Consider the following 25527-nt stretch of genomic DNA (forward strand, 5'->3'; position numbering starts at 1 on the left):
CCCTCCCTCCCCCCCTTTTTCTCCCTCCCTCCCTCTCTCCCTCTCTCTGTCTCTCTGTCTCTGTCTCCTCCAGGGGAAGCCTGGCTGCAGCTCCCAGGGCTGGGCGGGTTGCCCCCTTCCGGCCTGAGACACGGGGGTGGGGGAAGCTGGCGTGGCCAACAGCACCTGGAGCTGGCGGTGGGGTGCTGACCAGGACGGCGTCACCGAGGCCGCGTGCCCTCATCCCCGTGCGGTGCAAGCCGTGTTTCTTGGCGGTCTTAATGGACTTCAAGAGGTGAGTGTAACCACTATTCCCATTTTACAGAGGAGAAGACGGAGGCTGTGAGGACCTCACTGAAGCCCTTGCTGCTGAGAAAAGCCCCCGCCGGGCCTTCAGCCCAGATCTGCCTGGTCCGGAGCCCAGACCCTTCCTCTCTCAGGATCCTGATGGGGTGTCTGGGGCCCAACGGGGCACCTCGGGATCCAGGAGGCAGAGGGTGGAGGCGGGGTCGCTGCAGCAAAGGTTTCCAGGAGGAGGTGGGAGCCGGGGCTTTTGCAGAAGTCGGACGGGGAAGGCTGGTCTCCAGAGAGGGTCCCGGGGCCGCTGGCCCGCGGGGCCCGACCGGCCCTAGGTGGGAATTCGCCTGTGCCCCCTCTTGCAATCATGTCCTGGGGTGGTTTGTGCGTCTGTCCCTGCCCCAGCTGAGGATACGCCACTAGAGAAGGCTCGAGGCTCCAGAACCCCTCCCGCCCAGACTAGGGAAAAAATCAGAGCCACGTCGCACTCCTGAGAGGGGCAAGAAGTGGCAAGCCTGGCCAGAACCAGGGGTGGGCATTTAAGTTGTAACCCACGGGCTCCTGGGGGTGCTCAGGCCGTTAAGTGCCCGGCTCTTGATTTCTGCTCAGGTCATGATCTCATGGTTTGTGAGTTTGAGTCCCGCGTGGGGCTCTGTGCTGGGTGTGGAGCCTGCTTGGGACTCTCTCTCTCTCTCTCTCTCTCTCTCTCTCTCTCTCTCTCTGCCCCTCCCCCACCCGGCTATTTTTCTCTCTCTCTCAAAAAAAAAACCAAAAACCAAAAATCATAACCCAAGACCCTCTGGGTCACGTCCGTTCCTGGCTGTCTCTTGCTCCCTCCCCCTTCCCTCTGCTTTTTGGTTTTAATGGTCTCTTTCAGCTCCAGGTTCTGGTGACTTGGAATAAAAAAGAATGAGCAGATTTGTCAGCCTTCTTCTAAGCAGGGTGGTCACGCTCCCCAGGCTCCGAGAGGCCACCTTCAGTCCGGGGGGCCAGGGCCGGGTCGGGGACGGGGTCACGTCCCCTGTCTGACGGGTCCCGTGCTCTGTGTCGAGGGTGCAGACGCAGAGGAGATTCAGCTGTACGCAGAGAGCACACGCAGGCAGGTCAGAGTCAGAAGGTTGGGAGGAGGAAGAGAGGCAGGGAGCCAGCCAAGGACACTTGCGGGTGACTGAGGATCGTCACAGGCACCCAGGGGCCTGGTGACTCATGAAGGCACACACGCTCCAGCCTGACAGAGGCCCTCCTGCCTGCCCAGGACCGATGAGTACGCCCTGGCCGGGGTACCCCGAGGCCAGCACCCCATTCCCGTGGGCCCAGGCGCCAAGCCATGGTGACAGGGCCACCCCAGGTGTCTTTTTTTTAAGTTTATTTTTGAGAGAGAGCATGAGCAGGGGAGGGGCAGAGAGAGAGGGGGACACAGAATCCGAAGCAGGCTCCAGGCTCTGAGCTGTCACTATAGAGCCCGATGCGGGGCTCAAACTCATGAACCTTGAGATCATGACCTGAGCTGAAGTGGGACGCTTAACCGACTGAGCCCACCCAGGCACCCCTGGACCACCCCAAGGATCTTTAAACCACCACACCTGGGCACGTGGGTACCTGGCTGGATGGGAGTAGGCGAGAGGCTCACACCTGCCAGGACCAGGGTGTCTCTGGGGGTGCAGAGGACCCGGGACCCTGGTCTCCCCTCCCTCGCCACCTAGTCTCAGCGCAGCCATAGTTGCAGGGTGGGGAGGAGGAGGGAGAGTGCGGAGAGTTTTTTTATTTAGTAAGTGAAGATACAGGATGCCCAGTTAAATTTGAATGTTGGATAAATCAATAATTCTTTCGCCTGAGCATGTCCTATGCTTATATTTAAGATGTATTCTTTGTTTATCTGAAATCTGAATTTAACTGTGCATCCTGTGTTATATCTGGCGACCCTGTGGGCAGGTCCAAAGCCTGAGAAGGCTGAGGAGTGGGTGCCCGAGGTGGGCGGTGAGGTGGTGGGAGGTACCCTGCACGCTGGGAGTCCAGGGCCTGAGGATGCTTTCTTGTCTCGTTGGACTTCACTTACAAAACACGTGCTCAAGGATAGCAAGAGTTTTAAGACAGTGACAGAAGAGTGTCAGGCCAAGTGTGGGGTCCTTCTGAGAGGAGGCGCTGTGTGGTGCCATTGCAAAGGGCCACACCCATGAAGCTAGCCTTGGGTATGTCCCCCGATATGTATATTAGAAATTAAACTTGAGAGGGGCGCCTGGGTGGCTCCGTTGGTTGAACATCTGAATTCAGCTCAGGTCATGATCTCACAGTTCATGGGTTCGACCCCTGCATCGGGCTCCTTGCTATCGGCACAGAGCCTGCTTCAGACCCTCGGTCCCCCTCTCTCTCTGCCCCTTCCCTGCTGTTCTCTCTCTTTCTGTCTCTCTCAAAAATATAAATAAAACAGGGGCGCCTGGGTGGCTCAGTCAGTTAAGTGTCCGACTTTAGCTCAGGTCATGATTTCACGGTTCATGGGTTCGAGCCCCGCGTCAGGCTCTGTGCTGACACCTTAGAGTTTGCAGCCTGCTTCACATTCTGTGTCTCCCTCTCTCTCTCCCCCTCCCTTGCTTGTGCTCTGTCTCTCTCTCTCAAAAATAAACGTTTAAAAAAATTTAAAAAAAACATAAAAAAAGAAATTAAACTTGAGAAAATTTAAAATATTAACTGATTTAAAAATAATAATAAAAAATTAAAAAGAAATAAAAATAACAATAATAAATCCCTTAGCGGTTAACTACAAGTAACATGTTTTTATGAAAAATGATTTTATTTCAAAAAAAGAATTTTATTAAAAAAAACCCCACCGGAATTAGCAAGATCTGCTTTTACATTTTTGCAAGTCTTTTTACTATTTGGCCTCACAGAAGACTCCGGAAGACAGCTGGATTCGCATATCTGCCTTTGCATGCACCCATTTAAAGTGGCCACTGCCACATTCAATTTTAGAACGAATTTTAGAACGTTTTCATCGCCCCCAAAAGAAGTCTCATACCCAGTAGCGATCACACCCCACTCCCTGCCCCCTGACCCCTGGCGACCACTGGTCTACTTCCTGTCTTTCTGGATTTGCTTATTCCAGACATTTGATATGAGTGGAATCATACAATAGGTGGCCTTTTGTGACTGGCTTCTGTCACTGAAGGTGATGTTCTCAAGGTTCATCCACGCTGCGGGGTGTGTCTGTGCCCCCTTCCTTTTGATTTGATTTGATTTTATTATTATTATTTTTTTAATGTTTATTTACTTTTGAGACAGAGAGAGACAGAGCATGAACAGGGGAGGGGAGACCCAGAAACCAAAGCAGGCTCTAGGATCTGAGCTGTCAGCACAGAGCCCGACGCGGGGCTTGAACCCACAAACCGTGAGATCATGACCTGAGCCGAAGTCCGACGCTCAACCGACTGAGCCACGCAGGTGCCCCCATTTGCTCATTTTTAAAATGCATTGTCTGGTTTTTTTTTTTAATTGTAATAGCTTTTTATAAAGTCTAGATATGAGCCTCTTACTGGACGTATGACGTGTAAATATGTTCTCCAGGCTGGGGGGCTGCCTCACAAGTCGGGTACTCAAATGTCAAGAGGTGGAGGAGAGAAGCTCCAGCTGGAATGTTCATCTGGGAGCGCCAGCGTGCAGGGGGGAGTCTAAACCCCGAGACCGTTCTCCCTCGCCCGGGGGTGATGGCTGAGGACGGGACAGAGAAGCCTTGGGGTCCCCCAACATTTAGAGTCAGGGGCCGGAGAGGGAGCCAGCCTTGGGACGGGCAAGCTGTGGCCGCTGACACAGGAAGGCAGCCAGGAGAGGATGCTGTTCTGGAGCCCAAGTGAAGGACGTCTTTGCAGGCGGGGGTCATCCGCGGTGCTGAGTGCGCTCATCCACTCGCCTCACCTCGCACGGCGACCTGGTCTGTGGTGGGGGTCGTCCTGCGTGCTGCTGCTAACACCCCTTTCCGCTTGTGACAACCAAAGATGTCCGGACATCGTGGAGCATCCCACAGCGGGACAAATCACCCCAGCTGAGAACCCCCGCGTCAGGTGCGTTTAGGGACAGGGAGGCCTGTCTTAGCCACCTCCTGTTCACGGTGGACGCTCAACACCCGATACTGGACAGATGACACCAGTCGTGGCTTACCAGTGACGTGGACTAACGGCCCAGCCACGCAGGGCCACGGCAGTTGCACTTGGGAACAGAGTGAGCCCGCCGGGGATGTGGGTAGCAGGCTTTGTGGTAGCAAGACGGCGAGGTGCCCCCTTCCTGTGGGAGCATCTGACGGGCCCATGTGAACAATCTCGTGGGCTGACAAGGGACCTGAAGCCCGCTGTTCAGGGCCGAGCAGGTGCTGTGCTCCGTCTGACAAGGACGAGCCTCTCCGTGGGAGCTGGAGGGAGGCCTCCGGCTCGGTCGCTCGAGGCCCCCTGGTTTCAGGTGTCAAGGCAGGATGTCACATCGGGTCTTAATTCTAGGCCTTCCACTGAAGGCCCCTGGGCTCCTGCATGGCAGGGGCCGAAGCCGTCCCATGGCCGGGTCACTGGGGAAGGCCCGGCGTCGCCAGCAGGGTCAGTGTGTGAACACGGGCCGTGACTGCTTCCCTTGAGATGCCCGTGGCCTGGAGCTCGGTGGGACCGTTCCTCCCCACTCCCCACTCCTACGCGCTTCGGTCGACTTCCTTTTCTACGTTGTATTCACCTGTGCAAATGTTTGCGTGCCCAGCTCCCGGGGTGGAGCTGCGTTTCGGAGGAGAGAGGCTCTTGCTCTCACTGCTTGTTTAATTCTTTTCCCCTCCCAGGGACACTCAGCGTCTATTTTCTCCTGCACACACGCACAGGTCCTGTCTGAGGGGCGATTAAGAACGCTTTGCCTTTCTGCCCTGGAAGTGAACCTGCAGTGAAAGGTGATTCACCGGAAAAGAGTGAGTGTGCATGTTGTCTGCTCCTGGTAGGAGTCAGCGCTGGGAGGACCGTGCGGGTTCCGGGGTCTGTCCCTCCGGCTCGGATCTCAGGCTGCGGGCAGCATGTCCGTTTTCGCCGTAGATGGATGGGCAGAAAATCAATGTTTTGCTCTGCTGACAAAGACACCCCTGACAGCTCAAAGGCAGGAGACCATTAAATACCACAGATACATGATTCACGGCGGAGGTGAAGCTTCGAGCGACCGCTGGGGGTGCCCCCCGCCCCCCTACCCCAGGAGTGCGGTGGCTAGATGCGGGAGAGCAGAGTTTTTTCTTGGTTTTTTTTTTTTTTTTTTTTTTTTGACATTTGAAAACTTTTTATTATGAAAAAATTGTAGACTTAAGAAGCGTCCCGGAGATGGGGCGCCTGGGTGGCTCAGTCAGTTAAGCGGCCGACTTCGGCTCAGGTCATGATCTCGCGGTCCATGAGTTCGAGCCCCGCGGCGGGCTCTGTGCTGACAGCTCGCAGCCTGGAGCCTGCTTCGGATTCCGTGTCTCCCCCCTCTCGCTCTGCCCCTCCCCCGCTCACGTTCTGTCTCTCTCTTTCTCAAAAATAAATAAACATTAAAAAAAATTATAACTTTCGCCCCTACTCTTGGCATTTGTTGGTTCATGGAGCGTTTGGTTTGAGTTCCAGAAGCTCTATGAGCAGCCTTCCCTCCCCTCCTCTGCAGAATCAAACTCAGGCTGCCAATAGCCTTGAGGCAAAGTCCTTGTAAAGTCCGCTGCGAGTTAGCGGACCCAGGGAAACTGTCACTACGCGTGTCACACATCAAGGTGACACAATTACATGAGCGGCTCCAAGAAGCCGTTCTGTCCAGATATTCCTGTGACAGAAATGACCCAGGGGCTCTGCTCGTGTCTTAGGTTCTGGTTGCACATGTGACTTTTAGGGTTCGATCAGAAGTCACCCGTGTCTTCAAGCCCACATTGCTGCCACCAGCGTGTCACTTCTGTCAAGAGGCGTGTGTGCAATTAATACACGGGAAACCAATTATAAGAAACACATCAGGTATCAGCAGCACAGCACAAATCCGGCCTCCCATTGACTGATGCCAATCATCTTGGACACACACGCCCTCAGCCCTGGTTTTACACCTTCGGGACTGTTCTACTTTGTGTCGGTCTGTCACTTTGCGAGTGTGCTCACTGCGGTCTCTGCTTGGCGATGCACCTGGGGTATGTGTGCACAGAATCGCGAGGGTGTTTCTCGCTGCCAGTAGTCTCGCTGCTTTGTTCCGACTCTTCTCTGGTACACGACGGAAAGCGTACGGGAAAAGAATAAAGAAGTAAGACCCGAAAGGCCAAGCGGGGAGATTAACTGATGGGGGTCACGGGGGCAGCCAAGGCTGGGAGGCTGGTGTGCACCTGCCGGAGACCAGGCTCCCACGGTCTCAGTCACTGGCCTTCTGGGCGGAACGCTTCGTCCTCCCTGGCCTGGTGGGCGTGGCCTGCCAGTCGCTGGCACAAGCCACAGACAGGGGCCCCTCACTCCAGAACTTTCCGAGGTGGCCCACCTACTGCTGGACGGATGGGCCGCTCCAGCATTCCTCCCTCCAGCGGCGCGGGCTGAGGACAAGGCTCCCGCAAAGGGCAGGGATCTTGAGTTCAGCTTTCAGCCCCAGAGCCCAGCCCAAGGCCTGCCCACCCCCAGCCCAGCTCTGTGCTCAGCGAAGCTTCCTGCGGGCGAATCAGGGGAGGCGCTCAAGCCCCCAAAGCCTCGCGGGCCTCCGGAACATCCGGAATGTCCTCCAACAGAACACCCTGTTTGCTCAGCGCTTGATGTTGAGTGTGTGGCGCTCGATGTCGGTTGACGGTGTCCTGCGTCGATGAAGTGTTCGGCTCGGGCTGGGAGCGAGGGGACAGGAGGCGGTGCTGTTCCCCTGTGGTCGGGCGGCCCAAACGCAAGCCCTGGGGCTGGACATGCGTGTGCGGATCCCCCCCTGCAAACTTCAGAGGAAAGTCTCAGAGTTATTTCGGGGCCGAGGACACTTGCGTGTCATAAGAGAGAATCGCAGACCCTCTTCGAGGGGCTGTCAGGTGAGGGGCTGGATGGAATTGTTTTGAATTAGTTGTCATTGCTGGGGTGGGGGGGGGCGGCTGTGCCCCTTGCCTGTGGGCCGGGAAGAGTCCAAGGAAGTGGCTTTGTGATTCTCCCCGGTGAGTCAGGTGAGTGGGGATTGAGGGGCTGAGGGCTGCCGGTCGGTTCACTTACAGCGTCCAGAACTCTACTTGTCCCGGGGGAGGGCACCCCAAAATACGGGCTTGGCTGGGGCTCCTCGACCAAGGCGGGGGGGTCGTGCTGGTAAGGGACTGCTGTCATGGTCACCTCTTCTCGCATCCAGACTTTTCCATGGATCAGGGCCCCCGGCACAACACTGGGCCCACCTGGCTAATTCAGCATCACCATTTTGTGAGGGCAGCTGATTAGAACCCTCAATTCCCTCTTACCAGGGAACCTAACGTCGTCACATCTTGGGGGTTAGGATGTGGCCGTCTTTGGGGGGCCATTGTTCTGCGGACAAGACCCACCACCAGGAGGTTTCGAGCCCCTGAGGGTGCATCCCAGACATGCCATGCAGAGAAGGCTCTTGGCATAGCCGCTGCTGGGTGGCTGGGTGGCTCGGTGGCCAGTGCCAGGAGGCAGAATCTCAGTACCTGGTGCCTCCGCTCCTGCAGACATTAACAGGACATCGAGATGACCACAGGCTTCGTTCACGTCTCATTCAAGACAGAACGAGAATGTTCCGGAGCCACAGGAGGAAAACAGAAACTGGTAAGAGGAAATTTAATGACAGATTTGATAGTAGCACTTTAACGTGGGGTTAATATACATTATCACGAAGTTATCTTACATTCTTGTTTTTTGTTCTTAGCCTTTGAGGTCCGACGTGTCTTTTACATTTACGGCACATCTCATTTCAGACCAGCCACGTTTCAAAATGTTTTTATTTTTAGTTATTTAGGGGTGCGGGAGGGGCAGAGGGAGACAGAGAATCCCAAGCAGGCTCCGTGCTGTCAGCACAGAGCCCGATGTGGGGCTTGAATTCGTGAACCGGGAGCTCGTGACCTGAGGTGTAATCAAGAGTCGGATGCTTGACTGACTGAGTCACCCTGGTGCCCTCAGACCAGTCACATTTCAAAGGCCACACGTGGCTGGTGGCCCCTGTATCAGCCAGTGCGTTTCCAAATCCCTAGGAATTCACAGAGAAAACGGTTTCTAGTTCAGAAGAAACATTCCCTGTTTCAGGTGGAGACATAACCATGTGGCAAGTTACCGTCATTGTCCTGCCTCCTTCCCTCCTTCTCTCCTTCCGTCTTTTGGGGACTGGGGCTGTTCTCCTCACCCCCGGGGGGAGCTTGCGTGAGTCGCTTACCCTTTTAAATTTTTTTTTTTTTTCAACGTTTATTTATTTTTGGGACAGAGAGAGACAGAGCATGAACGGGGGAGGGGCAGAGAGAGAGGGAGACACAGAATCGGAAACAGGCTCCAGGCTCTGAGCCATCAGCCCAGAGCCTGACGCGGGGCTCGAACTCCCAGACCGCGAGATCGTGACCTGGCTGAAGTCAGACGCTTAACCGACTGCACCACCCAGGCGCCCCACCCTTTTAAAGCTTCTGTTTATCCGCCTGTAACGTGGAGAAGGTGGTTCTTTCTCCCCTGCATTGTCAAAAGGCCTGAACAGCACGCTCCTGGCACTGGTACTGGACGGATGGGGGTCCCTGTCCTCACCGTCATGGCGATCAGACCCGCTGTGGGCCCGGCTATAGGCCGGCTGCCACCGGGAGCTCCCTGCCCCAGAGGCAGGGTGGTTAAAGGTTTTCTAAAAACTAGGAAATGATGTAAGTCCAGTGCTAAACCCCCGGTGCTCTAAGGTCAGAAAACAACCCTGTGACCCGGAGGAGACACGAGCCCTGCGCGGGGCCTCCTGGGACTCTGTGTCAAATAGCAGGACAAAATCCCTGCTCCGTTCGTCTGTTCCAGCACCAGGGCGTGTGGCCGGTCCTACTTAGGTGTCACGTGGAGTAAATTCTCTTGATTCCTTGGTGGTTGAGTCACTGTGTGTCCCGGGGCCTGGCTTCCTCTCCAGGAGCAATCGGGGTTAGGGAAAAGACCTCTCAAACGGGTCAGCAGCCTGCAAGGGTAAACAGAGGCATCCTGGCATGTGGCTGTGAGGTCCCTGCCCCTTTTGTGGACGACTTGACATGCCTCAGCGGCACGGTGACAGGTACCCTAGAAGCCCGAGGGACCAGGCAGACAGCCCTCAGTGCTCCCATGCTTTTCTGCTGGCAAAGAAGCTTCGCAGTGCGGGGTGATTAACAATCCTGGGAGGGCTGTGTGGCTTTTCTCGAATTACCAAGAGAAGGGTCCCCCTTCCTTGTCATTTAAAACAATTTTCTTTATGTTTATTTTTTTAATTTTGTATTTATTTTCTTTTTTTTTTTTTAATTTTTTTTTTTAAATTTTTTTTTTTCAACGTTTATTTATTTTTGGGACAGAGAGAGACAGAGCATGAACGGGGGAGGGGCAGAGAGAGAGGGAGACACAGAGTCGGAAACAGGCTCCAGGCTCTGAGCCATCAGCCCAGAGCCCGACGCGGGGCTCGAACTCACGGACCGCGAGATCGTGACCTGGCTGAAGTCGGACGCTTAACCGACTGCGCCACCCAGGCGCCCCTAATTTTGTATTTATTTTCGAGAGAGAGAGAGGGAGACACAGAATCCGAAGCAGGCTCCAGGCTCCGAGCTGTCAGCACAGAGCCCGACGCGGGGCTCGAACTCGAGAACCATGAGATCATGAACTGATATGAAGCCGGATGCTTAACTGATTGAGCCACCCAGGTGCCCCATATGTTTATTCACTTTTGAGAGAGAGAGAGAGAGAGACAAGGAGGGGCAGAGGATCTGAAACAGGCTCCATGCTGACAGCACAGAGCCCGATGTGGGGCTCGAAATCACAAACCATGAGATCATGACCTGAGCGGAAATCAAGAGTCGGATGCTTAACCGACTGAGCCACCCCGGGGAACTCCCAATTTTTTTCCTTTAAAGTGACTAGTCCTACATGACTTGGTGACCATGGTCTCCAATATGACCCTCCAGTACAGCCTTGGACGCACGATCAATGCACCCAAACACATCCTGGTGAAAAATTAAACATTCTCATTGAACCCGTGCAAATAGATATCTTGCCATGAAAAGAGTTTCCGAATTCTCAGGGCTCAGTGATAATCAGATCATTTTTAAATGGTTCAGCTTCTGAAAGCAGTTTTACTGAATTGCTGTGGACTACAGATGGCTTACCAAGGGACGGGGCTTCCTTGTGTCCCCAGAAAGTAGAACATTAGAAAGACATCAACCATACCCCAAACAAGTACCTGCAATAACCCTTCCCTCCACATCTTTTAGTCCTATGTGCAAAGCTGTGTTCCCCGGGGGCTCGGCTCTCGGAAAGGCTCCTGATTCTCAATTAGGAGAGTTTTGGAAATCCAGACTTGGAAAACCATTGCCGTCCAAAAGCCCGTCTGGGCTCAGAGGTCTGTCCTCCGCAGTTTCTTCTGTCAAGTGTCAACAATCTGATCAGAAGAGTCCCTTCCCAGGGGGCTGGGGCTGTTGGAGACGTGCCGGCAGGGGGCTTAGGGCAGGGCCCATAGGGGAGCGTGACTGTCTGTGCCTGCCGAGACTTAGTGGCTCTGGTTACTTTATTACTGCGAGTTTTCAGATCCGAACGGTCTGATGAGAGCTCATAATAAGAATGCGGTAACTTCGCAGGGAATCTGGTTTTCTCCAGGGCACACAAAACAAGGTAATAAAACCGTTCTGAGTTTTTTTTAGACAAAGTGTCTCTAAGGCTAATGATTAAGCCTGTTTTCAAAGCAGTCACTGAATATTACATCTGATTTATAACAGTGAACGGACATAATTTTTATAAAGGAAAAAAAAATCTCATGACAGAACATGTAATTATTCTGAGACATAATCCTCTTTTTTTTCTTTTTTTAAGCCAACAATATCAAGTAGAGAGATTCAATAAGTCTTTGGAGTAGACATCTTAGACATCTTTTTTTTTTTTTAACGTTTCTTTATTTTAGAGATGGGGGGAGAGAGTGGGGGAGGGGCAGAAAGAGAGGGAGACACAGAATCCGAAGCAGGCTCCAGGCTCTGAGCTGTCAGGACAGAGGTCGATGCGGGGCTCGAACTCACAAACTGTCGAGATGGTGACCTGAGCCAAAGTCCGATGCTCAACCGGCTAAGCCCCCCAGGCGCCCCGTAGCTCTGATGTGCATCTCTCACTGAGAATCTCTGGGCTAGAAAACGTTCCATTTAAATTAAAGAAGTAAGGTTGAGGACCCCATTCTAATAGTAACTGAACGGGTGACGTAATTTGATTCCCTTGTGGGCAAACAGAGGCATAGTGCCCCCAGGATACTGATAAGTACAGGAACTAGGACGGGATTATTTCATAAAGGGATTTGATCCGTATTTTCACCTATGTTAGCAACTATTTTAGAAGCCAGGCCATTAAAGAGGATCCAGGGGAGACTCCCAGGTAGCCCAGCATTTCGGAGACACTTCTGTAAATAACAGTTTCGTCCACCAACATGCCTGGGCGGTGGGCTGAGGGCCTCTTCTGACTTGGCCGCTCTTCCTGTGTTGTCCTCATGCTACCCACACAGGCACAAACCCAACTATTTCTAGCACCCACTTTTATAAGGCGAGAGAACAAACCTTTGTGGCCCTGGGAAGGATCTGCTGGCAAATCGTAGAGATGGTGTTAAGTGAAAAAGATATTCGGAGGGTTTTATTTATTTATTTTTTTCTGCATTTGGGACCCCATTCTAGGAATGCAAAAAGGAAAACGTTGTCTGCGGAGATTCGGACACTTGGCTGAGATAGGGTCACGAGTGAGGCGCCTGGGTGGCTCAGTGGGTTAACCGTCCCACTTTGGCTCAGGTCCTGATCTCGTGGTTTGTGGGCTCGAGCCCCGCGTCGGGCTCTGTGCTGACAGCTCAGAGCCTGGAGCCTGCTTCGGATTCTGTGTCTCCCTCTCTCTCTGTCCCTCACCCGCTTGCATTCTGTCTCTCTCTCTCTTGAAAATCAATAAACATTAAAAAAAAAAAAACTTAAAAAAAAAGATAGGGTCATGAGTGCCTGGGAACCAGTCCTAGGTTACCTATTTAATCAAAGTGGAAATAAAATTTTGAATGATACACACAGAAGGCAATCTGCTGATAAAGAACATTAGCTCTTTTATAGGTGCAGTACCTCTGGGGGTTGGTTCTCCTCTTGAAAAATCGACAAAGTTGACATTGAGCACAGACACGTATTCTTTTTTTTTTTTTTTTACGTTTATTTTTATTTTTGGGACAGAGAGAGACAGAGCATGAACGGGGGAGGGGCAGAGAGAGAGGGAGACAGAATCGGAAACAGGCTCCAGGCTCTGAGCCATCAGCCCAGAGCCTGACGCGGGGCTCGAACTCATGGACCGCAAGATCATGACCTGAGCTGAAGTCGGACGCTTAACCGACTGCGCCACCCAGGCGCCCCTGACACGTATTCTGATAAGACCCAGAATCTCTGCTATTCAGGCAATGGAATGAATCGCTTTCACGTGTCCGGAGGGCGCATCAATCAGTAAACTAAGAAGGAAGCCCAGAAAGTTGAGCAGACCTCTCTCAAATTTTATCACGCTTCATAGCTTCTTTCCAGACCCAAGTATTATGAACCAAGGCAAACAAAAATCACTTCTCAAGTTTTGTCCTTTCATATTCTGGAGCAAACCAGCTGTCATTTTAGGACCACGTTTCTGTGTCAGGGGGTCTGAGAGATCAAAACAAATTTCATGATCTCATGAAGACATTATTTGTGTTAACACATGGCACATTCATCAATGCTCTCTGAACACCGATCAGTACATATTTCAGAAATGTCATTTGACCCAACAGTGTCCTTTATAACATTTTTCCCCCAGTCCGTGATCTCATATTGCATTCAGTCGTCGTGTCTGTAATTCCTTCTAATCTGGAACAGCTCCTCTGCTTGGCTTGTCTTTTGTGATGTTGACGTTTTCGTAGACGACAGCCCAGCCCCACCAGAAGAAATAGAATGTTTCTCATTTGGGGGTTTCTTATATTTCCTCACGTTTGGATTCAGTTATTCGCCCCCAGTCAGAATTCCACGGAAGTGGTCTTTGCAGGGTGTCACGGCTCCAGCTACCCCTGATGGGGGACGTGATTTCCAATCACTCATGTCAAGAAGTTCTGAGACAGAGCCTCAGTAAGAGTTGCTGGTTTTCCCTGGTGACCACTAAGCAGTATGTGGGCAGATGCCGTGCAAACACCCTGCTCCTCGTCCATTTGCCCCATTAGATGTGACATCCGTTAATGACTCTTGCCTTTACCAGTGTCTCTGTGATGGGTGCAGAAGGGTGATTTTCCGATTCAGCAACCTTCCACCCACACCAGTCGGCATTCTCCTGAAGCGAGAGCCCCCACTTCTGCCCCGTTTGTTAATTTACGTATTTATTTTTGGTGTGGACTCATGTTTCTTAAAGATAAATCTGTGACAATTTCTTAATTGTCTCAGTGTCCAAATTATCCCAAGCGTGATCCGTGGGAGTCCTGTCAAGCGGGCTCCTGGGTCCTGTAGACCCACCCCCGTCATACTTTTGGGAACTTTTCCTTTCTTTCGGTATAATGAGGTAGTTCCGGCTCATTTTGGCCTTTTCTCCCCAAGTCCTGGAAAAATCAGCCATTTTTCTGGGGAGCCTTGGTTCCTGTTAGTGAGGAAGGGTGTTAGGGGCCAAGTTCTGGGTGCTGGGTGTGCTCGGTGGAGTTGGGGTGTCTTTGTTTAGAGACTCAGACAAAGCTAGAAAGTAAACACACGTGTGCACGCACACACACAGATATCCACGCACACAAATGCTCGCATTCACGCATGTGCCTACTCGGAGGTCGTGTGTCTGTGCCGATTTCTCTTCTTCCCACCCATCCTCCAGGCCACATCCCACCACCGTCGATACCTTTATTTGCTCAGTCCTACAATAGACCTAAAGGAGCTTCAGGACTGCTTCACAATTTCTACCACAAACAACAAATCTGGGAAAGGGTCCAGGAATTGCTAGCAGTTTTCCTAGTGTGCTGACTGCCCCTGCCCTTGGAGACGGAGTGTGGCTTGTATGCAAAGTGAAATCCTGTATTTTTTTTTTTTTAATTTTTTTAATCCTGTATTTGTGAATGCGTGGGATTCTTCTCAGGGCCTTCCGGGGGGCAGGGGGCAGTGACAGCCATTCAAAATGCAGTTGAATTCACGTGTTTTGGTTTTCTTTAGTTTTAGGGCTTTGGTCTTCCCATCCTTGTTCATTTGCTTTTACTTTTCAAGCATGCGGAAGGCGTTTGAAACACTTGAACCTATGCAAACAGGTTACACATAACATCGAAATTACTCTTCTAACCGTTTTCAGTGCACAGTCCAGTGGCTTTAAGCACCGTCGCACCGTCGTTCAGCGACCACCCTCCATCCCAGAATTCTTTGTCTTCCCCAACTGAAATGCCGTCCCTATGACACACGGACCTCCCCTCCCCCATCCCTGGCGCCCACCATCTACTTACTGTCTCTGTGAATTTGGTGACTCTAGGGACCTCATATAAATGGAATCATATGATATCTGTCCTTTTGTGACTGGCTTATTCCACTGAGTGTCATGGCCTCCGTGTCCATCCATCCTGGAGCAGGTGTCAGAATTTCCTTCCTTTTTTTTTTAAAAAATTTTTTAATGTTTTGTTTTTTGAGAGACAGAGACAGAGCGTGAGCAGGGGAGGGGCAGAGAAAGAGGGAGACACGGAAGGGGAAGCAGGCTCCAGGCTCTGAGCTGTCAGCATAGAGCCTGATGTGGGGCTCGATCTCATGACTATGACATCGTGATCTGAGCCGTAATCAGCAGACACTTAACCTACTGGGCCACCCAGGCACCGCCTGTCCCTTTTTAAAATGAACTTTTTGGGGCACCTGGGTGCCTCTGTCAGTTAAGTGTCTGCCTTCAGCTCAGGTCATGATCTCACAGCTCATGAGTTCAAGCCCCACATGGGGCTCTGTGCTGACAGCTCAGAGCGTGGAGCCTGCTTCAGATTCTGTGTGTCCCTCTCTCTCTGCCCCTTCCCCACTCATGCTCTGTCTTGTCTCACGAAAATGAATAAATGTTAAAAATTAAAAAAAATAACAAAATAAAATGAACTTTTTATGCATTCAGATTGGGTTGAACAGGAGGAAAGGCAGCCAGGTCACCACTGCAGGAGCTCTGTGGTCTGCTGTGTCCAGCCCGGGGCTCCAGGAGATGGGAACACTTTCCACCCCCTTCCCTCTCCAGGGTGGGCTAGACTTACTGACTCATTTCACAGTGAAGGGCCTGGAGAGGGGGAAAAAAAGTAACTCTGCAGCTAAGAAACCTGGCAGGTGCACTTGGACCAGGTGATCAAGGTGAGCGGTTTGCGTGGACGTGAGGCATCCCAGCCGTGATGTGGTGAGAAGGGCACCTGACCTCTGAGGTTGTTCCCCCAAACCCAGAACCCCACTGTAATCTCAAGAAGACATCAGACAAACCCAGGTTGGGGGACACTGAGCACGACGCACGACCACCCCGAGACTGGCAGGACCACAAGGAGCGGCGGACGACCGAAGGAGACCGGGGCGCCTGATGGCCAAACGCAGTGTGGTCCCTGGATGGGCTCCAGTGACAGAAAGAAGACCTTAATGGGAAAACTGGTGAAATCCAGGTCAAGCCTGGAATTTGGTTAGTAGTAACTCGCCACTCCCAGCCTCCCAGTGGTGACAAATACGCTATGGTTATGTAAGACGCTATGGGGGGTGGGGCTGGGGGAAGGGTATTCGGGGCTCGCTGTACTATCTTTGCAACGTCTCTGTAAATATAAAATTGTTCCAAAATAGAAAGCTTATTTTGGAAAACTGCTAAGGATCAAAAAGCTGGCACGCGGGCTCTCAGCATATTGAAAATGCAAACACCAGTTAAATAACGGTGAATCGCAGGGACATTTTGATCAGAAATGTTTTTTGTAGGAAACAGTATCTTGAAAAAGTCATTCTGCGTGGGGTTTTTAGACACCGGCGAGGTCCTCTGTATACTGATCACGTTTCTGACAAAAGCTTCTGTATCTTTTCAGAGAGGAAGCTAAACGTCAAAGTGGTGACAAATTGGGCGTCTGGGTGGCTCAGTCGGTTAAGCGTCCAACTTCGGCTCAGGTCATGATCTCCAAGTTTGTGGGTTTGAGCCCCTCATCGGGCTCTGTGCTGATGGCTCGGAGCCTGGAGCCTGCTTCGGATTCTGTGTCTCCCTCTCTCTGCACCTTCCCCACTCACACTCTGTTTCTCTCTCTCAAAAATAAATAAACATTAAAAAAAAAACAACAAACCAACAACAAATTGGTGACAGTTCCTTCCCTGTGCTGATGTCAGCCAAGACGTCCCCATCCTTCAGCTCCTGACCTTCTGGCAAGATCGACAGGTGACCTCTTTGCATATGGTAATCATCTAGGTATGTTACCTTCGTGATGACTTCCTCTGAATGTAAGTGTCTAAGTCATATTCTAGGTGAAGTTACCTCTGAATTATCCAAAGTACATTTGAGAAGTAACATTGTTTCCAGGCTAGTGTAAGAGGTTCTCCCCAACTGAGTAATTTGGTGGCACCATTGGTGGGTCATTTAAGGATTTGGACGGTGGGACTTGATAGGTCCAGGGAGGAGGATGATTTATTGCTCTTCAGGTGATTGGAGGAGGTGGTGGGTGAGGTGGGACATTGAGGAGGTGCTGATTGGACCAAATTAAGATCCGCCTCCTTCCACCACAGGTGTGGTAGCCAGATTTTAAAGACTGTTCAGCCAATGTTGAATTCTCTCCAAGCTAATCATTTCATGCTGGTTTTGATTTATTTTATTTATCTTTTTAAAAACATTTTTTAACATTTATTTATTATTGAGAGACAGAGAGACACAGAGTGTGAGCAGGGGAGGGGCAGAGAGAGGGGGAGACACAGAATCCGAAGCAGGCTCCAGGCTCTGAGCTGTCAGCACAGAGCCTGATGCAGGGGCTTGAACCCATGGACCACATGATCATGACCTCGGCTGAAGTCGGACACTTGACCGACTGAGCCACCCAGGCGCCCTGAAACGGGAACCGAAATTTAACGGGGACTATTCTGGCTAGCCAGGGCTTTTCTGCAAGCCAGCACAGTAATTGTATCTGCAGATCTTGTCTCCTCGGTTTTCAAGTCTGTGTGTGCAAGTCCCAGGAGCGTTACTTTACTGGCCCAAGCAAGGGGCATGCACGTGGCGGGGCCTTGGGGGTCCAGGAGGACTGAGCTGGCACCCTGGATCTCCCCAGCTTTCATCCTTCATAGGAATAACCTCTTCCTCATCTTTGTGTCTCGGCATGTGGTGCCGCGTGGGCTTTGGACTCCTGGGAGGAGCTGGGTAATCAGCATAAAAAGGAAATCAGGCTTTTAATTGATCATTAGGAATTGCTTCTTTCCATGCCTGGCTCTGGTGTTGCCCTCTGGGCTCATTTCCTACAAGGTAAGAAGTGTGATGAACTGTCCATCCCGGGTACGGTGCAGACGCAGCCGTTTCTTGTGATTCGCAGTTGCAAAGTCTAGAAAGTCACGCTGGACCCGAATGAGCACACGCTGAAGCCTCTCTCCCCGGGGAAATGCGGGCCCAAATGCCTGCGGGCCTCTGATCCCGTTTTCATCGACAGATCAGTACGTAACCTGTTTTATGACGGGCTGTGTTCACAGACACCTTATTTAACATACACGGTGAACTCACGGCCCCCGGTGGTCTAACTCCAGCCTGAACAAAGCCTACGGACAAGGTACTTTGCCCACGAGCCCATCTCGGCACCCTGCACTAGGGAGAGGGAACGTCTTTTCCAGCGGCAAGATCATCAGCAGATAGACACAAGTGAGAGCAAAGCGGGTGTGAACAGATTCGAAAAGCACACTTCTCTGCAGTGGGGGAGCTGGGGCGAGACGGCGGTGGCGGACCTCAGCTGGGTCAGGAGACTCCAGGCGTCTGCCCTTCTGAACGTGTCCGTGAATGACCGCCAAAGTGTCGGGCACGGCGTTTGGAGTTACAGGCACATTTTATCACGTGGGCGGTTTCCCAAATACGGAATCTGTGAATAATGAGAACCGACCGTCTACCTGGGGAAAGAAACGTTTTCATCGAGAGTGAGTCTGGAAGGTGAATGCTGAATTATTTCCTTGTATGTATTATCTTTTTTTGTGTGTTTATTTTTGAGAGAGACACAGACAGACAGAGTGCGAGCCGGGGAGGGGCAGAGAGGGAGGGAGACACAGAAACCGAAGCGGGATCCTGGCTCCGAGCTGTCAGCACGGAGCCCGATGCGGGGTTCGAAACCATGAATTGCGAGATCATGACCTGAGCCGAAGTCGGATGCTTCACCGACTGAACCGCCCAGGTGCCCCTGGATGCTGAATAATTTTAGAAGGTTGATTCTTTTTTGAAAAACTGGATGATCAGGGAAACAGCGCCAGGGCAAGCCCCATTTTCGCTCTACTGCCATTGTGGCTTCTGAACCGGAAGGGAGGAATTCAGCACGGTGATGCCCCCCTCCCTCCCTGCAAGAGTCCCTTGAAGATCAGGACAGCGGCCGCAGGTGGAAGGCCCCCAAAGCAAGCATGTGACGCGTGAGAGAACTTATGAATGTGCGCAGGTGATCTGTCCACACGGGTGTCGGTTTCCCTGCTCGTGGAAAACACTCTGACAAAAGACGTTTTTTTTTTTTTTTAAATTTTTTTTTTCAACGTTTATTTATTTTTGGGACAGAGAGAGACAGAGCATGAACAGGGGAGGGGCAGAGAGAGAGGGAGACACAGAATCGGAAACAGGCTCCAGGCTCTGAGCCATCAGCCCAGAGCCTGACGCGGGGCTCGAACTCCCGGACCGTGAGATCGTGACCTGGCTGAAGTCGGACGCTTAACCGACTGCGCCACCCAGGCGCCCCTGACAAAAGACGTTTTTAAAAGACGGAGGGGAAAGGGGGAAAGGAAAAACCTACAAGCCACTCACCTTGTCTTTATCCCTAGAGTAGAATGGGGTGCATTGAGTTTCCCGAGCCATTTCTCTGGAACCCAACGTCTCGGGGAGCGGAAGGTCGACTACCCTAAAATCTGATAAGAGTCTCATATTCAGAACGGCCCAGTTCTGTGCACAGCCTCAACGGGAGACACAAGCCAGGTGCTTTCACGACACACTGGGATTGTTTTGTGATCCAGCCGAGACACCGGTGTTATCGAAGGGTGATGGGGTGCCCTTCCGACGTCTATAGTGCGTGCATGCGTGTGGCTGCCGGCGTGGGACACTTTTTCTGGGGTCAGCGCCATTCCCTCTCTCCTCTTTGTCGTGTCTTCTGTAGATCTTGGGATGGGGCAGGGATGAGGGTGCACGAGGAAAAAAGTGGAGCTATTTAAAGGAAACAAGCAGTATTTATAAAAGTCTGAGACCAAATTCAGTCTGTGCGGTTTATGCAAATTACATACACACGTTGGCATCTCCAGCTGTATACGTCTCTAGAGTGCCCTTGGGAGTTTCGGATTCGAGACCCACAGAGCAGCCCTGATCTCGACGGATGACCCCACCGTTCCTCTCCTGTGGCCCGGCAGCCCGGCCCACCGATGTGCTCACACGCAGCGCTTTGACCGTCACACAATAAAGGTAACTTCTCTCACAATGAAGCTGTCTCAGACGGAATGTATGTCATTCTACAAAGGCTTCAGGGCACATTAGGGAAGAAACTTTTTCTTTTCAAGCCAAGAATGTCCTTTGCTACGGGACAGCCTGTAGCAAACAGGGGGCTCCCAGAAACGACCTGTGCAGGTGTTCACAATGGATTCCTGCTGGAAGGTTCTGGATGTCTCAGAAAATAGGTTTGGGGCCCCCCCGGGGGGCTCACTGGGTTAAGCCTCCGGCTCAGGTCATGATCTCACGGTTTGTGAGTTTGATCCCAGCGTGGGGCTCTGAGCTGACAGCACAGGGTCTGCTTGGGTTTCTCTCTCTCTCTCTCTCTCTCTCTGCCCCTCCCCCAATCCTGCACTCATTCTCTCGAAATAAATAAACATAAAAACAGAAAATAGGATTAGAACATAATGTACTTAAAAAACATTTTTTTTTAAAATTTTTGAGACAGAGAGAGACAGAGCATGAGCAGGGGAGGGGCAGAGAGAGAGAGAGACACAGAATCTGAAGCAGGCTCCAGGCTCTGAGCTGTCAGCACAGAGCCTGACGCAGGGCTCGAACTCACAAACCACGAGATCATGACCTGAGCTGAAGTCGGACGCTTAACCGACTGAGCCACCCAGGCGCCCCAGAACATGATGTACTTTTAAGAATGCAATGGAACGTAATCTCAGAAATGGTTAACGTAACCCAGGGTCCAGTGTGTGGCCTCTGTTTAATGGCACCAGAATGAGAAGGAATAAGTCCCGTACCTCTCAAGGCAGGGATGCTTTCAGAGATAGGAAGTCGAGGGAAGGCCGCCACATGGCGTGTCAGGGTCCTGGGGCCCGTCCCTCGACCTTGGGCAGCAGGTCTGTCCTGGCAGTACAGCAATGCTGTGACATTCGGTGTTATGACAGTGGCATCACAGCCAAGAACTCAGGACAGCCTGACTGAGCCAGAGTGTGGACGGGCGCACGACCCCCATGTCACCCCTCGAGAGCAGGGGAGCTGGGGCGGCGAGACCAAAGGTTTGGCACCCGAACCTGTGCCTTCCTTATCATTTGCTACAGGCCTGGAAACAAATGACGGCATCCCGGACCTCTGTGTCCTCGCTCAGCGGACACACCAAGGTACTGGGTCGAGTGCCGTCCCGCCACAAAATTCACGTCCCGTGGGAAGCTCAGAATGCGACCTAACGTGGGAATGGGGACTTTGCAGGTGCAACTAGGAGAGGTCACACTGGATTAGGGTGTGCTTGGAGTCTAACGGCTGGTGTCCTTACCAGAAGGCAAGACCCAGACGCACACGGAGGGACAGCGCCGCCTGCCAGCAGGAACAGACTGGAAGGATGCGGCCACCACCCGAGGAAGGTCAGGGACGGCCAGCAGCACCCCGGAGCTGGAAGAGGTCAAGGACTCTGCCCGAGAGCCTCTGCGGGGAGTGTGGCCCTGCACACACCTTGATTTAGGACTTTCGGCCTCCAGAACTTGTGTTGTTGGAGGCCTTCGAGTTTGTGGTTGTTTGTGACCATAGCCCCAGGACACTGACGAGGGTGCCCGCAGGGGCCGCTCCACCAACCAGACGTGTCCCTGGGGACACACCTTTGCCCTTCCTGCCTTCTGCACAAGCCAAAGCTACAAGTGACAGCAGAGGGAAGTGAGGCCAGGCCAAGCACAAGACTTCAGAACCATTTTCAGAACAAGCAGGGGCTTTGTTGATTGACGGCATCTCCAGCAGTGCCTGACACAGTGTATTTTTTTTTTTTAATTTTTAAGCTTTTTTTTTTTAATGTTTTATTTATTTTTGAGAGAGAGAGAGAGACTGAGCACAAGCAGGGGAGGGGCAGAGACAGAGGGAGACACAGAATCCGAAGCAGGCTCCAGGCTCCGAGCTGTCAGCACAGAGCCCGACGCGGGGCTCGAACCCACGAACCGTGGGCTCATGACCTGAGCCAAAGTTGGGCGCTTAACTGACGGAGCCACCCAGGCGCCCGAGAACTGTGTATTTCTTGAATGAACGCATGAAGGACGGAGTATGGAGCACAGGATAAATCAGTGTTGCTGCTTTCCAAATGGAGGCAACAGGCTAAATGAATAATAAATAAATAAATGAAATGAAAAGGCAACACACAAAATGGTCACGAATATCATGAGTGTTAGAAGGAAGTGAGTAGAGTGCTGAGATACAAAATAACCGGGCGACCCAGGACGGAATCACATTGGCCGGGAGAGGCCTCTTTAAGGCAGGACATTTAAAAGAAAGAAAGAAAAAAAATAAAAAAGCAGGACATTTAAGGTGAGACTCATTAGTAAGGATGAGAAAGAGCCAAGCTTGGGGAGAAGGATTCCAGGCACACAGCAGGTGAGTGCAAAGGCCCTGGGGCAGAAAAGAGCTGAAATTGTTCCCAGCACTGGAAAACCCCTCAGGACATGGCTTGATGGCTTGGCCGAGTTGTAGATGAAGGGATAAGAGGGGAGGTCAGGAAGGGCTTCAGGGCCCGATCACCCCAAGCCTTGACAGGGTGAGCTGGGGGGGGGGTCAGATAAAATACAGGACACATAAGTTTGTAGTATAGTCATGTCTCGTGCGATATTTGGGACACATAAAAAAATGATTCATTGTCTGAAATTTAACAGACGTCCGGTATTTTTATCGGCCAACTCTGGCAACTCTAGTTCTGAGAACTGAAAGAACTGTGTCAAATGACTCAAGACTGAAAAAATGCTAAGTGGTCTTTTTCAAATAGAATTTCTCTTGTCTTAATGTTTATTTATTTATTTTGAGAGAGTGTATGTGTGAGCAGGGGAAGGGCGGAGAGGGAGAGAGAGAATCCCACGCAGGCTCTATGCTCAGTGCGGAGCCCAAAGCGGGGCTCGATCCCATAAACCCTGGGATCATGACCTGAGACGAAACCAAGGGTCAGACGCCCAACTGGCCGAGCCACACAGGCACCCCCTACTCAGAAGACTTTTACTCTGAAATTCGTTCATGCTGCTTTCTCCCTTCCCTTCTCTGGGGCTCCCGACCAGCAGGTGTAAGGGACGTACAGTCTCCCCACTTGTGGGTGGTGGGCGCCGGGGGTTTGGGTTTGCTTGGGGAAGTCTCTGGAGGAGGTTAGCCAAGGAAGGTACATGTTCTGGGTAATTTTTTTTTTCCAGCAAAGATTTCTTTGTATCGAGGTGGAATTCATATAATGTAAAAGTAACCGTTTTCACGTGAACAATGCCGTGACCTTCAGTGTTAGAGAAGACGCAGAGATCATTCCCCCCTACGCCAACTCCACGGGTCCCCAGCGGGTCCTCTGCAGATCGTCCATTTGTCCCCTGAAGCCCACCCCTCTGCCCGAGCCCTCCCTCACGCTGACCCCATTTCTCTCCCTGGGCTGATCTGTTTGCTTTCAAACCCACAGGTAACAATAGTAAAAATAATCGTGAGCAACTAATGGGAACTGATCGCAGCCTTAGATGCTGGGAACTCGCTTGTTTATTTGCCCGAAGAGCTCTGTGACTAGTTTCTATCATTATCCCCCTTTTAGAGTGGAGTCCACTGAGGCACAGAGAAGTTAACTTACCATTTTCTTTGTGAAATGTGTGCTTGGAGTTTTAAAAAGGCTTTCTGACACCTCAATAATGCCTACAGTTATGAATCCTAAACCAGAAGCCAGGAGAGTCGGTAACAGTCGCTCACTACAGGGTCAGAATGAGAATTTAGATGGATATGGCTCGTGTATCGAACATTCGCGTTACCACTGGCATTGTTCTGTGGTTTAAACATCACTGCTGCTAACATCGTGTTCCCAGCCATGCAGCCGCTGGCGGGAGGAAAGAAAAACCAGGACCTTTACGGCTTCTGACTTTTATAGCCCCTGGTCTGACGGCGGAGGATGAGTTCATAGGTGCTGTCGTCACATGCTATAAATACAACTTCATATTTTGTGCCTCGAGGTGGGATTTCGATACACCTTTAAGGGTAACATTTTCCTGGGTGAACTTTTTAAAAACATTTTTCATGTTTATTTATTTTTGAGAGAGAGAGAGAGAGCATGTACAGAGGACGGGCAGAGGGAGAGGGAGACACAGAATCAGAAGCAGGCTCCAGGCTCCGAGCTGTCAGCAGAGAGCCCAATGTGGGGCTCAAGCCAGTGAACCGTGAAATTGTGACCTGAGCCGAAGTCAGGCACCTCGCCCACTGAGCCACCCAGGTGCCCCCTGGGTGAACTTAAACAAGTGCGATAGATTTTTTAAGAAGCAGAAAACAAGTGGATGAAATTCTTGTCTACACTGCATGTAGTATGGATAAAAGCAATATGAGTTCCCATTGGAAAATGGTGTTAATCTTGAGCAAATGACTTTGTGAGTTGTTGGATGCTACTGGGACCCGCCTATTTGTGTTATCGGCGAATTTGGAATTGATTCTTTCCAGGAACATTAACCACAGTGAAATGTTCTGGACAGGGGTATTAGTAACATCTCCTAATTAATTAAAAAAGAAAAAAGGTAATTACATTCTCTGTCAGGGCCCTTAAATCATTTTCTGCTTATGAATTCTTGAAGCTGCTTGAGATTTGCTCAGATCTTTAGTTGAGCTGGTTAAAGACAGACAAGCATGAGCTTGTAATAAACATTTAAGAGTGTGGCGGCTGCCCGGGTTGGGTCAAGCGGGGTTGGAGGAACTAGGAAGTTTGTGGAGAGAATCCGACGAACCCGCACCCACCCTCCAGGCACCTCCCTCACTCCCCCCTCCAACCACCCTCCCTCACTCCCCCCTTCCAACCACCTCCCTCACTCCCCCTCCAGCCCCCTCCCTCACTCCCCCCTTCCAACCACCTCCCTCACTCCTGCACCTGGAGATTGGTTTCTGGACCTTAGCACAGCAGCCGGGCGCTGAGGCTGACAGTGAACAGAAGGAGTCTGTGGGAACGAGGGCTGAGCCCCCTATGTCAGCGTGTCCTTCCTCAGCCCCATTGATGCTTGGGGTCGGATTCTTTATTGCGGGGGCTGTCTGATGCGCATGCACAGTAGGATGGTGGGAGCACCCTGTCCTCTATGCACCAGGCGCCCCCCCACCGGCTGTCACATCACCACGTGTCCCCTGGGGGACAGTCACTGAGCTTAGTTGGCTGGAGGAACTGAGCAGGCCATATTTGAGGGTGGGGGCCAGATTTAGCAAATGAAACTACAGGACGCTGGGTTAAAGTTGAATCTCTGCTACACAATGAATACTTTTTTTTTTTTAATTTTGTATTATATGTCTCAAATATTGCATGGGCCGTACTGGGTCCCCTGTATTTTTTTTTTTTTTAAGTTGATTCATTTATTTGGAGAGAGAGAGGGAGAAAGCCCCAGTGGGGGAGGGCCAGAGAGAGGAGAGAGAGAGGATCCCAAGCAGGCTCCACGCTGTCAGTGCAGAACCCGCTGTGGGGCTCGAACCCATGAATCGTGAGATCGTGACCTGAGCCAAAATCAAGAGTCGGCTACTCAGCCGACGGAGCCACCCAGGCGCCTCGCGAATGTGTCTTGTTAGCAGACTCGGT

At 51.7% G+C, this 25527-nt stretch overlaps 1 long non-coding RNA gene across 2 annotated transcripts; it reads left to right on the top strand.

Moving 5' to 3' along the window:
- On the top strand, positions 1–16514 carry LOC124525565 (uncharacterized). 2 transcript variants are annotated; one of them, XR_006965525.1, is made up of 5 exons: positions 1–274; positions 3784–5203; positions 7922–8018; positions 15806–16031; positions 16420–16514. It is a non-coding gene; the product is annotated as an uncharacterized LOC124525565 (long non-coding RNA). The 2 variants fall into 2 exon arrangements; XR_006965524.1 differs by having other exon boundaries at positions 3835–5203.
- The last annotated feature ends 9013 nt before the right edge of the window (positions 16515–25527 follow it).

This window comes from Lynx rufus, unplaced genomic scaffold, assembly GCF_022079265.1.
Source record: "Lynx rufus isolate CCGP_SWC_20201006 ecotype Redwood Valley unplaced genomic scaffold, mLynRuf1.p SCAF_43, whole genome shotgun sequence".
NCBI lineage: Eukaryota > Metazoa > Chordata > Mammalia > Carnivora > Felidae > Lynx > Lynx rufus.